Source organism: Marmota flaviventris, chromosome 18 (assembly GCF_047511675.1).
Source record: "Marmota flaviventris isolate mMarFla1 chromosome 18, mMarFla1.hap1, whole genome shotgun sequence".
Taxonomy (NCBI): domain Eukaryota; kingdom Metazoa; phylum Chordata; class Mammalia; order Rodentia; family Sciuridae; genus Marmota; species Marmota flaviventris.
Window position 1 is genome coordinate 8,300,670 of NC_092515.1, and position 13,202 is coordinate 8,313,871.

The following is a 13,202-nucleotide window of genomic DNA, read 5'->3' on the forward strand; positions in this document are numbered from 1 at the left end:
TATATGTATTATATATTTATAAAGGCATGTTTGTTAGCTAGGTTGATTCTCCTAAGTGAAACACTCTGTTAACTGTGATTATATTAAGAAACAAAACAGAGGCTAAGGACGAGGCGGGGAGCATGGTTAGATGGGTAAGAGCTTGGGTTGAATTCCCCAAATCCTTTCTAGCTCTCTGCATTGCTCCTCTACAAACAATAACCACTTTCTGGGTCCTGACAACATTGGCTTCTGTATTTTATACACAAGAATCCTGTCATTGTGTCCGGCTCCTCTTGCAGAGTGCTGTGTGGGAGGCCCACACCTTGGCTATGCAGATGCAGACCCTGCATCCTCGGTCATGTGGGCTTTCTGTTGAGTGAATGTGCCATGGTGGTTCATCCGTGTTTCTCTTGATGTACACTTGGGTGGTCTTCATCAAGGGTCCATGATGAAGCATTGCTATGAATATTTTCTTGCAAGTCTTTGGTGAATATACACCATGAGATAGGAATTGCTGGGTCAGAGTACAAGTATATTCTGCTCTAATAGTTCCTGACAAACCCTCAGAGCCATGGAACTGGGAGATGACTCAGGTTTACATTTGTCTCAGTGACCATGAGCCAACCAGAGTCACTATTCTGACTCTTCTCTGTTAGCTGAACTGTTGGCAGGTCAAAACAGAGATTTATGCCTTCTTGTTACAGTGTGGCCCACAGGAGTTGGAAAGAACAAAGTGGGTAGTTCTTAATTCAGAAAGTCAATTATTTAGCCTATTAGCTGTCTCTTGTTGTTTAAGTTAATTCTGTGAGTTTGACTCAAGAAATCTTATTCTCAGCCTTCACAGAGTTTTCCAGATAAACAACCCTGCACATCAGGAGGCAGATGTCCTTGGAAGTGGGGGAGAAAGAGGCTAGGGGAAACCGTGTTGTCACATGAAAACTTATTTCTTATTTGAGCTCAACACCTACCCAGTGAGGTAGGTAATGGAACCTATATAACTTCATTAACTCCACAGCCCTTCACTTTGGCCTTGTGCCACCTGATGCATGTGAGTGCTGTGATCTTAAAACTAGTGTCCATTCCTCCACATTCAAGTTGAAATCCTAACTCCAAGATGATGGCTGTGAGTCTAAACTTTTAGGAGAGCATTAGATCATAAACATGGGGTCTTTGTGAACGGGGTTGGTGCACTGATGAAGGAAACCCATAAAGAACCCTCCTCTTTCCCACCATGTCGGGACATGTCTTGAAGGCTCTATCAGTGAGCTACAAAGCTGACCCTGTCCAGATGCCAAGTCGGCCTGGATCCTGGACTTCCCAGCCCCCAGGGCTGTTAAAAATGAGATCTTGCTGTTTATGAGCCACCATCTGGTATTTTGTTATATCAGCCAAGGGAGCTCAGACAGAAAACTGAAGCAAAACACAGCAGCTTGCTGAAGCCTCCCACACTGTAGGTGGCAACAGGGGTGAGACGTGGATCTTCTCATACTTGCCAGACTGTTCTTTCAGCATCTGTCCCTTCAGCAATTCCCACAAAGTATATATATATATTTCTTCCTCTCATTAAATTCAGGAGTTCTTTTTTTAAGCTTTTTTCTTTGGGGAGGATGTTTACCTTGAGTGGTGAAAACAAATGCAATACTCTGCTTATTCTTCAGAGAGGGCAGCTACTAGGCAAAGTCCATGTCTTTTGTTGTCTGAGTCCTGGCCAAATTAAACTGTTCCAAGGGTAAAAATCTGTTTTGATTGCAAAATTGGGCTTTGTTTGTTTTAGATGCACAGTCAGCATATTGATTAGCAAGGATTGTGTTGGGTCACTCTCTACCCTTATTAAAAGTGAAATTGGGGGAATTTCTTTCATAAAGTTCTGCTGCCCCACCACAGAAGGCACACAAATATTAAGATCATGGCTAAGGGCACACAGATAGCTGCAAGCTTTATTTCTGAGGATATCTGTGTGGTGTTGCTGGAAACCTTGGTGTTTGAGCAGTGGACTGAGTGAGGAAGACCTCCCTAGGTGTGGGTGTGCTCCAGCTGAGCTGGTCAGTTCTCCACAGAAAGCAACCCACAGTGGAAGGTGGCTTCTTGCTCTTCCTCATGGAGCTCTTTGCCCTTCTTCTGCCCTGTGATGTCAGAACTCCAGCTTCTCTGGCCACTGCACTGAGGGTTTGCATCATCCACTCCCCTGATTCTCTGGACTCTGGCTTTGTGCTAAGAGTTCAGCCATTGACATCCATGGTTCTGAGGCCTTTGGCTTGGGCTGAGCTGCTCTGCAGCATCCTGGGTCTCCAGCCTGCAGAAGGCCTACTGTGGGAATTCTTCAAAGTTATATCAGCAAATTCCCCTAATAAACCCTGTCTCCTGTATCTACACATGTGGTGTGTGTGTGTGTGTGTGTGTGTGTGTGTGTGTGGTGTTACAATACAGGAGATTCTTGATGAGAGCTCCCAAACACTTATTGTTTTGTGCTTTACATTTATCACTAGAAATTTAAACTAAGAAATATTGAAAGCACAAAAACATACAAGCACATTTCTTATCAGCCCTTCAAGTAGGGATGTCATCACACATCATATGGTACCAGGAATCATCCATCACAGGCTCCTGAAAGATCAAGAGGGAAATGGACAACTATTTTTTATTTTTGAGAAAAAGAAAAAACAAGTTTTATTGTTTTGCTAGCAAATGAAAAACACAGAGGACTCCTGTCCTGGAGACTGTGATTCTACCCATCAGAAGGAACAGGGGGCTTTAAAAGGAGTGATTCAAAGACTACATTTCATGTGTTCTCTCATTGAAGCTGGATTCACTGGTTAATTTGGGAGATAGTTATTTCTGAGCTCTCCTGGTCCCATCCCCAAAGTCTGGATTACTTCATTCCTATGGTGGGTGTGTGCTCAGGGACAGATAAATCTGCCTAAAATGGGAAAGAAAGGTAATCCTGTTTCCCCTGAGAATAGGAAAAGAGAGAGATTAAGGAGGAGCAGGGAAGGAGGAAGAGAAAGACAGGTCCATTTTTTTTAAAGAGAGAGTGAGAGAGGAGAGAGAGAGAGAGAATTTTTTAATATTTATTTTTTAATTTTCAGCAGACACAACATCTTTGTTTGTATGTGATGCTGAGGATCGAACCCAGGCCACATGCATGCCAGGCAAGCACGCAACCAGTTGAGCCACATCCCCAGCCCAAAAACAGGTCCATTTTAAAAAATCAGTTGCATCCAATTTGCCAGAATTTTATTGAGGATTTTTGCATCTAAATTCATTAGGGATATTGGTCTGAAGTTTTCTTTCTTTGAAGTGTCTTTATCTGGTTTTGGGATCAAGGTAATGTTGGCCTCATAGAATGAATTTGGAAGTACTCCCTCTTTTTCTATCTCCTGAAATAGATTGAAGAGTATTGGTATTAGTTCTTCTTTAAAGTTCTTGTAAAACTCTGCTATATATTCATCCGGTCCTGGGCTCAGGAGAGGGATCAGACAATCAGGAACGGGGGAGGAAGTGATTTCAAAAGCTGGTCTTGGAACTTCCCATATCTCTGTCCCATCAAATGTGAGACAGCAAGAATTTCTCTTTTTCATAGAGCAGAGTGGAAATGGCATCAAATTGCTGCACATGGATCAGATCCCTCTGGTTGCAACTATTGATCACTGGGATTCATGGTGGCCCACCTGGGCTGCTATCCAGGTTTATGGTGAACATAAACTCAGAGTTAAAGACATGAATCTCCAGTGCATTCTACTTTGGAGAAAGTGAAGCCCTTATTATTTATCTATGTGTGAATGTATGCGTTTTATTTTTATTCGTTGTAAAAATTACAAAAGAGCTAGCTAGGCATGGTAGGGCATACCTACAACCCCAGCTACACAGGAGGAAGGGGCAGGAGGATCTAAATTTTAAACCCAGCCTGTGCAATTTGACCAGACTCTATCTCAAAATTAAAAATAAGCCAGGTGCACTGGCACATGCCTATAATTCCAGCCACTTGGGAGGCTGAGGCAGGAGAATCCCAAGTTCCAGGCCAGCTTCAGCCACTTAGCAAGGTCCTGTCTCAAAGTAAAAAGGGCTGAGGATGTGGCTCAGTAGGTTCAGTCCTCAGTAACACACACACACACACACACACACACACACACACACACACACACACAGTGCCACCCATAGTCATAGCCACCATGCCTTAAATAAATCATTTTAATAATGCACCATATGCTCTTACTATTTTTCTGCTAAGTAAATACAGTGGCAACCAATGTTGACCAAACCCATTTTAACTTTTAACTCTTCCCTAAAATTCTTCTAAACAAAACACCTGACAGGAAATTCCCAGGACCTGCCCAGCTGAGCCTGAGAAACACATGAGGGATGATGAGGGAACCACCAAAAAAAAAAAAAAAACCAGAGATATTGAAAAGCTAGGATCGGTTGGGACACTGCTCCCTGATGGAGAAACAGTGACTAAACAGCTGGCCCAGCAAGTTTATATATACAGGGTCTCTTAATCAAGAAGTTAAGCACTATAGAGGCATTGTTCTTTGTGCACCAAAAAGTTACAAGGCTCTAAACATTCTGTTTCAATGCTTGGAGCTTCCTGTGGCACCCAGGAAGTACACTGTTCTAAGTGTCTACTAAGCAGGCAGGATTGAAAGTTAACATTGTACTTACCTTGCTATGCTCAGGAGCCTGTATCCTTGGAAGCTGGCATCTGAACTCAAAGCTATGAGCTAAAGAATTCTAAGGCAAGCACAGAGTTCTCCCTTTTAACAGGGGTCACCATCAACAGGGCAGTTTTCAATCAGCTCCTTCCCACTGAGAAATTCCCAGGAGTGCTGTCACCTCTGTCCAGGGGTCAGTTCAAAGCAATCATTCATTCACCACTCCCAACAGAAAAGAACTTAATAGTGAAGGCTTTATTGTTACTTCCAGGTCTCAAGATTAGCAGAGTCAGATCAAAGAGGAGGCACTCTCAGTGGCTCAGGCAGAAGGGACCTTCAGAGCCACATGCCTCTCAAGAAGACGTCCTATGGTCACAAGGAGGCAACAACACCTCACCTTCCCAGGCCCAGGGGTCAACCACCTAGGGCTTGGTCCTGGCTCCTTCCAGGGACCAGGGAGGCTTGCCATAGACCTCACATGTGAGTGGTAGAAACACAGGGAAAAGTCACAGAGGTAGCATTATATTTCTTTTTATTACTGTAGGTTAAGCTAAATTCAAAGGGGAAATATCAATTCAACTAGGATTGAGAACCATGGTCTATGGAAATGTACATTGGAACACCTTTGGGAAAAAGGCACTGTAAAGGTCCGGCGAAGCGTCGGAGGAAGAGACCACAAGAGACTGGCTTCATGCAATAAGCAGGAGGGAGTTTATTGAGGATCCAATTCAGCGTGCTGAGGCTCCAGGCAGGCTCACTCAAGAAGGGAGGGCAGCCCAGAGCCCAGAGCAGAGGTCAAGCAGTGCTTAAGTACACTTTTTTGGGGGAGGGCGGGACTTTACATACATCACCACAAATCATCATGAGGCGCGGGAAAATTGAACAATAACTCCTAAACATGATTAGTTCATTCATTGGCGGGAACAGGTCGGACAGGGGTGATTGGTCACTCCTAAGCGGAGTACACATTCAAACTGATTGGTTTTAGGGCCTAACTGACTATGTGACAAGTTACACAGAGTCCCAGGTTATTAGACAACCATGGAGTCAGTGGGAATATTTACTGGGCAGTTCCAGTATTGTCCTAACAGCTACAGGGATTTCAGGTTTTGCAGGTAGCATAGAAACCTAACAATACCTAATCCTTTACATTTTAACTCAGACCTTGCAGCTTAGAAACTTTACAATACCCGGTCTTTTACCCTTTAACTTTTATGCTTTAACTTCAATTTCTTTTACCCTTACAGGCACATACATCTTATGATCCAAAAATTCTTGTCCAGGGTGTAGAATTCTCCACCAAGACATACACAGAAAGGCACACTTAAAGGTGCACTACAGATTTATAACTCCACACCAGAGATTTCCCAAATCACATGAAATATAAATATAAATATATATATATATATATATATATATATATATATATATATATATATATATATAATTTTGATGAATTCATCCAATGAAATACTACACAGGAGCATGAATCCCATAAGCTTTCTGAGTAAAGGAAGCCAGACACAAAATACAGCCCAGGTGTCCAACCACAGATAAGTGGATAAAGAAGATGGGTTTATTACGACAGAAATTTTATTCAGACAAAAAAAAAGATGAAATTATGTCATTTGCAAGAAAATGGATGGAACTGAGACCATTGTGTTAAGTGAAATAAGCCAAATTCAGAAGGTAAAGGATCTTACTTTCTTCTCATATGTGGAAGCTAGAGAGGGAAAGAAAAAGAAAGGTAGGAGGGGTGGGGATCTCATGAGAATCAGAGGGAGACCAGCAGAGGAAAGGAACAGGGTGTGAGAGGAGGGTGGGGAGAGGGAGCATTGGAAGTAAAATTGGCCAATTTATATTGTTCTATTGTGAGCCTGCATGGCCTCGTAACCACAAACCTATCATTATGTACAACTATAATGCACCAATTCTTTACATGTGGGGAAATGAGGCTGTAATGCTGGGCTCAGAGTATATGCCTTGTAATTCCCAGCAACTCTGAAGGCTAAGGCAGAAGGATTGCAAGTTCAAGACCAGCTTCAGCAATGTAGTGAGATCCTGGACCATTTTGTAATACCCTGTCTCAAAAAATAAAGCTCTGTATCTGGTTGCCATGTCCTGAGTCACTTTCCCCAACACACCCATCCACCATGATGTCCTGCCTCACCTGGGGCCCAGAACCATGGAGTCAGTGGACCCTGCCCTAACCTCTGAAACCCAATGCAGAGTCTTTAGAGAAAAGATTTGGAATGAACAACTTTGTGTCAGATGTTGGAAACTCCAGAGCCAGACAAGGTGTTTTCTCACCAGGGGTTCAAGGACTGCAGGTCTGTCTCTGCTGCATCAATGGAACACTTGGAGGGGCCTGCATCTTGTCACCAGACCATTGCCATCAAGAGCAATGATGAAGCCATTGGTGCAGTGGGCGGCCACAGGAGGAGCTGAAGAGGCTCATGCAGTTTGACATCCCCAGCTTGTGAACGAGAGCTCCTCATTTGGGGAGAATAGCCTTCTAATTTGGGGGAGGTGTCAGGGATTGAACCCCAGGATGCTTAATAGCTGAGCCACATCCACAGCCCTTTCTTTTCTTTTCTCTTTTAAATTTTAAGACAGGGCCTCACTAAGTCACTGAGGCTAGCCTCAAAATTTGAGATCCTCCTGCCTCAGCCTCCCAAGCTACTGGGGAATTACAGGTTTATGCCACCAAGTGCAGCTTAATCTTCTGATTTCTAAACCACCTTTTTTTTTTTTTTTTTTTTTTAGAAAATGAGCCAGTTTCACAGATCTCTCAAAAAGACCCAGACTGAATATATGCTCTTTAAGGAAGAGGAGGAGGAGGAGGAGAGGGAAGAGGGGGAGGAGGAGAGGGAAGAGGAGGAGGAGGAGGAGGTAGAATTTTTTCTTTTTCTTTTTGTGGTGCTGGGGATCCAACCCAGAGCCTCATGTATGCAAAGCAAGTGTTCTACAACTCAGCCACATCCCCGGCCCTAAAAAAAAGAACATAGGAAAAAAGGACTGGGTAACTAACTCTGTTTGTAAAGTGTCCCTGGATTCAATTCCCAGTACAAAACAAACAAAAAGAAGAAAAATTGGGCTGGGTGTGGTGCACATCTATAACCCCAGCCACTTGGGAGACTGAGGCAAGAGGATGGTGAGTTTGTTGCCAGGGTGGGCAACTTAGGGAGACTTTGTCTCAAAATAAAAATAAAATAAAAACTCAGGGGGTTCTGAAAGCCATAGCTAAGTAGGTACGACACATGGCAATTTCCTTGTTAGCCTACCCAATGTTGCTCAGAGGAAGGACTCTCCATTGTGGAAATGGGCTTGCCTTGGACCCAGGTCATTTGCAGTGACATTGCATGAAGTTTGAGTAAGGTGACCCTGCTCAAGGACCAGGGTGGATCTGGGTTTAGGGCGGATCAGGGTTTAGGGCAGATCTGGAGTTTAGGGCATCCGGGTTTAGGGTGGTTCCAGGTTAAGGTGATTCCTGCTGGGAATAGGGCGTATCCTGCTGCCTCAGGTTCCCGTTGAGTTCTCACAGGATTGAGAGAGTATTTGGGATGTAGAGTACCGGTGGATTTCCCCCAGAACGTGCTTGTAGAGTGCCGGTGTTAGTTCGGGAATAAAGAATTGCTGTTTGAATCTACAAGGCTGTGAGTGGCTCGTGATTTTGTGCCCAGCCAGACTGCGGCAAGGGGGTGCAGCTCAGTGGTAGAGTGCCAGCCTAACTGCACAGAGGCCTGGTTCCACCCCAGTGCTGGGGAGGTGGGGGGAGGGCAGAAAGAAAATTGGTTGTTTTCTCACTGCTGAAGTTTTGAGAGTTCTTTACATATTTTGGGAACAAGTCCCTTGTCAGCTATGACATAGGACACTTTATTTATTTGCTTACTTATTTATTGGTACTGGGGCACTGAACCCAGCTTTCCCACTGAGTTACATCCCAGCCTTTTTTATTTTTCATTTCTCATTTTTGAGACAGGGTCTCACTAAGATGCTTAGGGCCATCTAAATTGCTGAGGCTGGCCTAGAACTTGCCTTCCTCCTGTTTCATAAACCAGGTCACACACATGTATTCTAGTTTAGTTGAGTTATTTTATTAGAGTAACACAGTTGCACATAGCAGCTGGCTCTTCCATTTTTTTTTTTTCCTCGTTACAACCGACGTTTTCCTTTTGCTTTCGGCTCAGCCTGGGAATCATTTCTGACATGCTCCTTTCAGATCCCTCTGCTTAAAACTGTGTTTCCAGTCCACACACAGGATGTGTCCTCCCCTCATCTAGGTCTCCTTCAATCTGCTCCAACAATATCTCATTGCTTTCAGTTTGAAAGTCTTATACCTCCTTGGTTAACTTTATTCCTAAACATCTTATTCTCTTTGATGCCCTTGCAAATGTAATAGCTTTCTTAAATTATTTTTCCAATCTCATTGCTAGTGTAAGGAAATGCAACCAACCCTTGTGTTTTACCTTGGATCCTACAACTTTCATATCATCTGCAACAGTTTTTTTGTGTGTTGTGTTTTCTTGTGTGTGTGTGTGTAAGTTGTCTAGAATTTTTTTTAAAAATTCCATGATCCGTGAGTAGTAACAGTTTTCCCTGTTCGTTCATTGTAGATGCCTTTAATTTCTTTTTCTTATCCAATTGCTGTGGCTACACTTCCAGGACAAGGCCGATTAGTCATGGCAAATTCAGGAATCCTTGTCTTATTTCTGACCTCAGGGAGAAGATTTTGGAGGGTCTCCCATTCCATATGGAGTCACACTGTTTCCCAGCACTGAAGTGGAAATCAGTCCCTGGGAAACTCTTGATGGCATCCTTGAAGGAGGCCACACTAATAGAGGGGGAGTAGAGGGAGGTCGTGGAAAGGCCAGGGACTAGCCTGATGTGCTGGCCCACTGGGTGATAAGGTCATTGCACAGATGATGATCATCTCTGCACTTGCTCTGACACAACTCTGGGATCTCCTGAGACTTTTATAAGATGTGCCTCTGCTGAGCTGGCACACCCCAGATTGCAAGTAGATTGATTGACCAAGAATGAGAATTGTTTTCTGTTTAAGATGATTCAGATGACAGATCATGAATTATAGAAAGTTTTCCAAAAGCTTATTTTTGCATGCCAGATTAGTAGTTTGCCAAGGATCAGATAACTTCCACCCACTGTCAGTTAAATAAATCTCACTTATTCATAAGTAAACTTTTTTCCATAAAATGTTTCTTAAGAATTTGCCTTCGTATTATATTTTGTTTAAATTGCAGCTGAGGGCTGGGGTTGTGGCAGTGGTAGAGCGCTCATCTAGCACATGGAAGGCCCTGGGTTCGATCCTTAGCACCCAATTAAATAAATAATTAAAGGTATTGTGTCCAACTACAACTAAAAAATAAATATTTTAAAAATAAATAAATAAATTGCAACTGATATTTAAATGATTTACATCAATTGTAGCCTAAAATATTTGAATTTTATCTTCATTGGTACTAGAACTATTACGCTTCCTATGACCTGACCAAATGATGGAAATAAACTATATAATAGCAGTCGGGCATGGTGACTTATGCTGGTGATCCCAGCGACTTGGCAGGACGATCACAAATGAAGGCCAGATCAGCCACTTAGCAAGACCCTGTCTAAAAACTAAAAAGGCTTGTGTATACAGCTCTCCTGTGTTCAATCCCTAGTAATACAAAAATACGCACACGCACACGCACACACGCACACACGCACACACACGCTACAGGCTGCAAACAAATCATATTTTTATGAACAATGGATTTTATTTTCTAAAAATGTGCTTTCCTATGAAAGACTACAGAAGCCGGATGCTGAGGCAGGAGGGTCATTATAGGGCAGGAATTTGAGGTCACCCCAGGCAACAGAGCAGGATCTCGTCAAAACCAAAAAAGATTCCATAACCGCAGGTAACTCACACCGGGTGCAGCATTGGGGCAGATGCTCTGCAGGAGGAGACCAGGTTCAATCCAGCACAGGGCAGAACCACAGCATTGGCAAGGGATAACTAGTCAAATACAGAGCACAGCCCAGCAGAAATGGGGGACCACCTGAGGCCAGAGCACTCAGTACCCCAGGTCATCAGGGGACAGCGGTGAATCACAGCACATTATCCTGTGTCACCAGGCATAACTGCTCTAGGGTCCCCAGGCCCCCTACCTGTCTGTCCTCCCCTGAGAAGCAGGAGTGCCTGGGCCACACTGTCACTGGCCAGCTGCATGTTCTCCTCAGGCTTGAGCCCAAGCGGGGACCTGGACATTCCCTGGCACTCCAGCTGGTATTTCTGTTGTTGCCTAAAACACTGAAAGAAATTGGCCCAGCTCTGAGCCCAAGGAAACCGTCTGGTGACTCCTTATTGAGCCCTGGCGGTGGCCATGCAGAGGCTGAACGTTGCTCACTTTTCCCAGGAGGGTCCTGCAGCGGGATCTGAGCACTTCACTCTGACCTTTGCAGCTGCTTGGGGCACTGTGGGCACCTGCGGGCACAGGTTCAGTTGAGGCAAAACAACTGAATTTTCAACGAGATTCAAAAGAAATGGAAGGAAGAAGAACTAACCAGAAGATTCTGGAAGGACGTCCAGGTGTTTTCGGTGTGTTTCCCCCTTGCTTCATTCTGTGACAGCCCCAACAGCCACCCATGCACTCCCTAGCCACAGCAGCTCAGCAGTGTAGATGGCAGCTGGGTAGGGCACAGGGGTGGACTTCAGACCCACAGGGGAGAAATAGAGAAGGACCAGGCTGAGACCACCACATCTTTCCTCTCCTGTGGGGTGGAGACGGCCACAGCCCAACCGCAGACAGAACTGTCCACCTGCCCCAGTGTTGGGCCTCTCAGGGGGACAAGAGTCCTTGACCCTCCTAGCCACACAGTTGAGGTTCTGGGGCGTCTGAGACTTCCAAATACCAATAAACATTTTGAGGATGAAGAGTCTCTTAGGAACTGTCCTAGAAACAGCCACAGGAGAATCCCATCTCCAGGTGAGGGGGGTGGTGGCCTGTGCTCCCAGAGGAGGCTAGGGACCTGCTGTTGTTTCCCATCCCAGCACATGGCATGATTATTAAATGATGTCATCTCCAGGAGGGACAAAGAGATAACAGGTGCTGCTAGGAACTGGACAGAGCGGGTTATGCACCCTGCACAAAGCCCTCGCCTCAGACCCCTGTGGATGGTGAGGAGCCTGATGGAGCTTAAAGCAGGAGAATTACCTGGAATGAACGTCGCCCCAGCCTCAGGAACTGCTGTTCACATGTAGCATGAGTTCTGGAGGAACTGATGACTTGTAAATCCATGACACGGTGGATTTGGCAAATGGTCTCTGCAGCATATCCTTAAACCCCAAATCCCAGGACACATGCACCTTTACCTGGGAGAATCACCAATGCACCTTCCAGGTGCACCCCCGAGGGAATTACATATCCCAATTATTTGCCATGGTTTGGTAGCCAGACCTGGCCATTGGGATCCTGTGTGGCATTCTAGAGGAGGCCTTATTCACATGACGTTCTGCCAGCCTCTACAGGCTAAAGTCTGGCAGGAAGCTCCCCAGGGTGTTCTACAGCCGCTGCCACCCAGGGAAGTGTGGGCAACCTGCAGAAGCCCACAGATCGGGGCCACTGTAGATTTCCTTGGAGGAGCCTCTTTGTATGACACTAGATCTTGCCAAGTGTCGTGACTAACAAGCTTCAGGAACCAAGAGCCTGAAACAATGCAAGAAGCACAAAGCTGCAGGAGTCTGCATGCTGGCAAGAGAGGTCTGCTGCCCCCGGTGTCTTCCCAGTGGCCAAACAACACCATTCACCTGCCTCTCGCTGCCCCTCAAAGGAACACTGCAGGCTCCCAAACAAACACTCTCTGCTGACCATCCTGGTGTTAAGTGTTTCCTTCTACAAACCTTTAATTTGAAAAAAAAAAATGTGAAATCTGTGAAGCTCCTTAAACCAAAGTGCAATACAAGAAGCAATGCCTGGACATGGAGAGGACTCACCGAGTGCCCAGCATGCTTCAGAGGCCACGCCGAGGACTTCAAGCACAGTCTCCTTTGACCTTCACGATGACCTCAGGAATTGATGTTGAAAATCATTATGTCCATATGCAAATGAGGAAAATAAAGGTGCAGAGGCTTGAGCCAGAGCCAAACCTGGTTGCCAGGCCCGTTATAGTTTGGATCTTCAGTGTCTCCCCCAAAGCGCATGTGTTAGGCCACACACAAATGCTCAGGGGTAAAAGAATTAGATTAGGAGAGCCGCAGCCTCGTGGTGTAATCAATTGCATGGATTTTTGGTTGAATTACTGTGTGGAAGGCAGGCGGTGCATAGCTGGAGGAAAGACGTGACTGGGGACACGCCCTGGGACAGCATCTTCTCCCTGCCCCTCTCTAGCTCACTCTGCTTCCTGGCTGCCATAACTGATAGCTTTTCTCCACCATGCTCTGCCACCATGATGTTCTGACTCACCTCAGACCCAGAGAAACCGAGTCAGCCAACCATGGTCCGAGGCCTCTAAAAACCATAAGCCCCAAATCAACTTTTCCTCACCTAAGTGGCCCCTGGTATTTTGGTC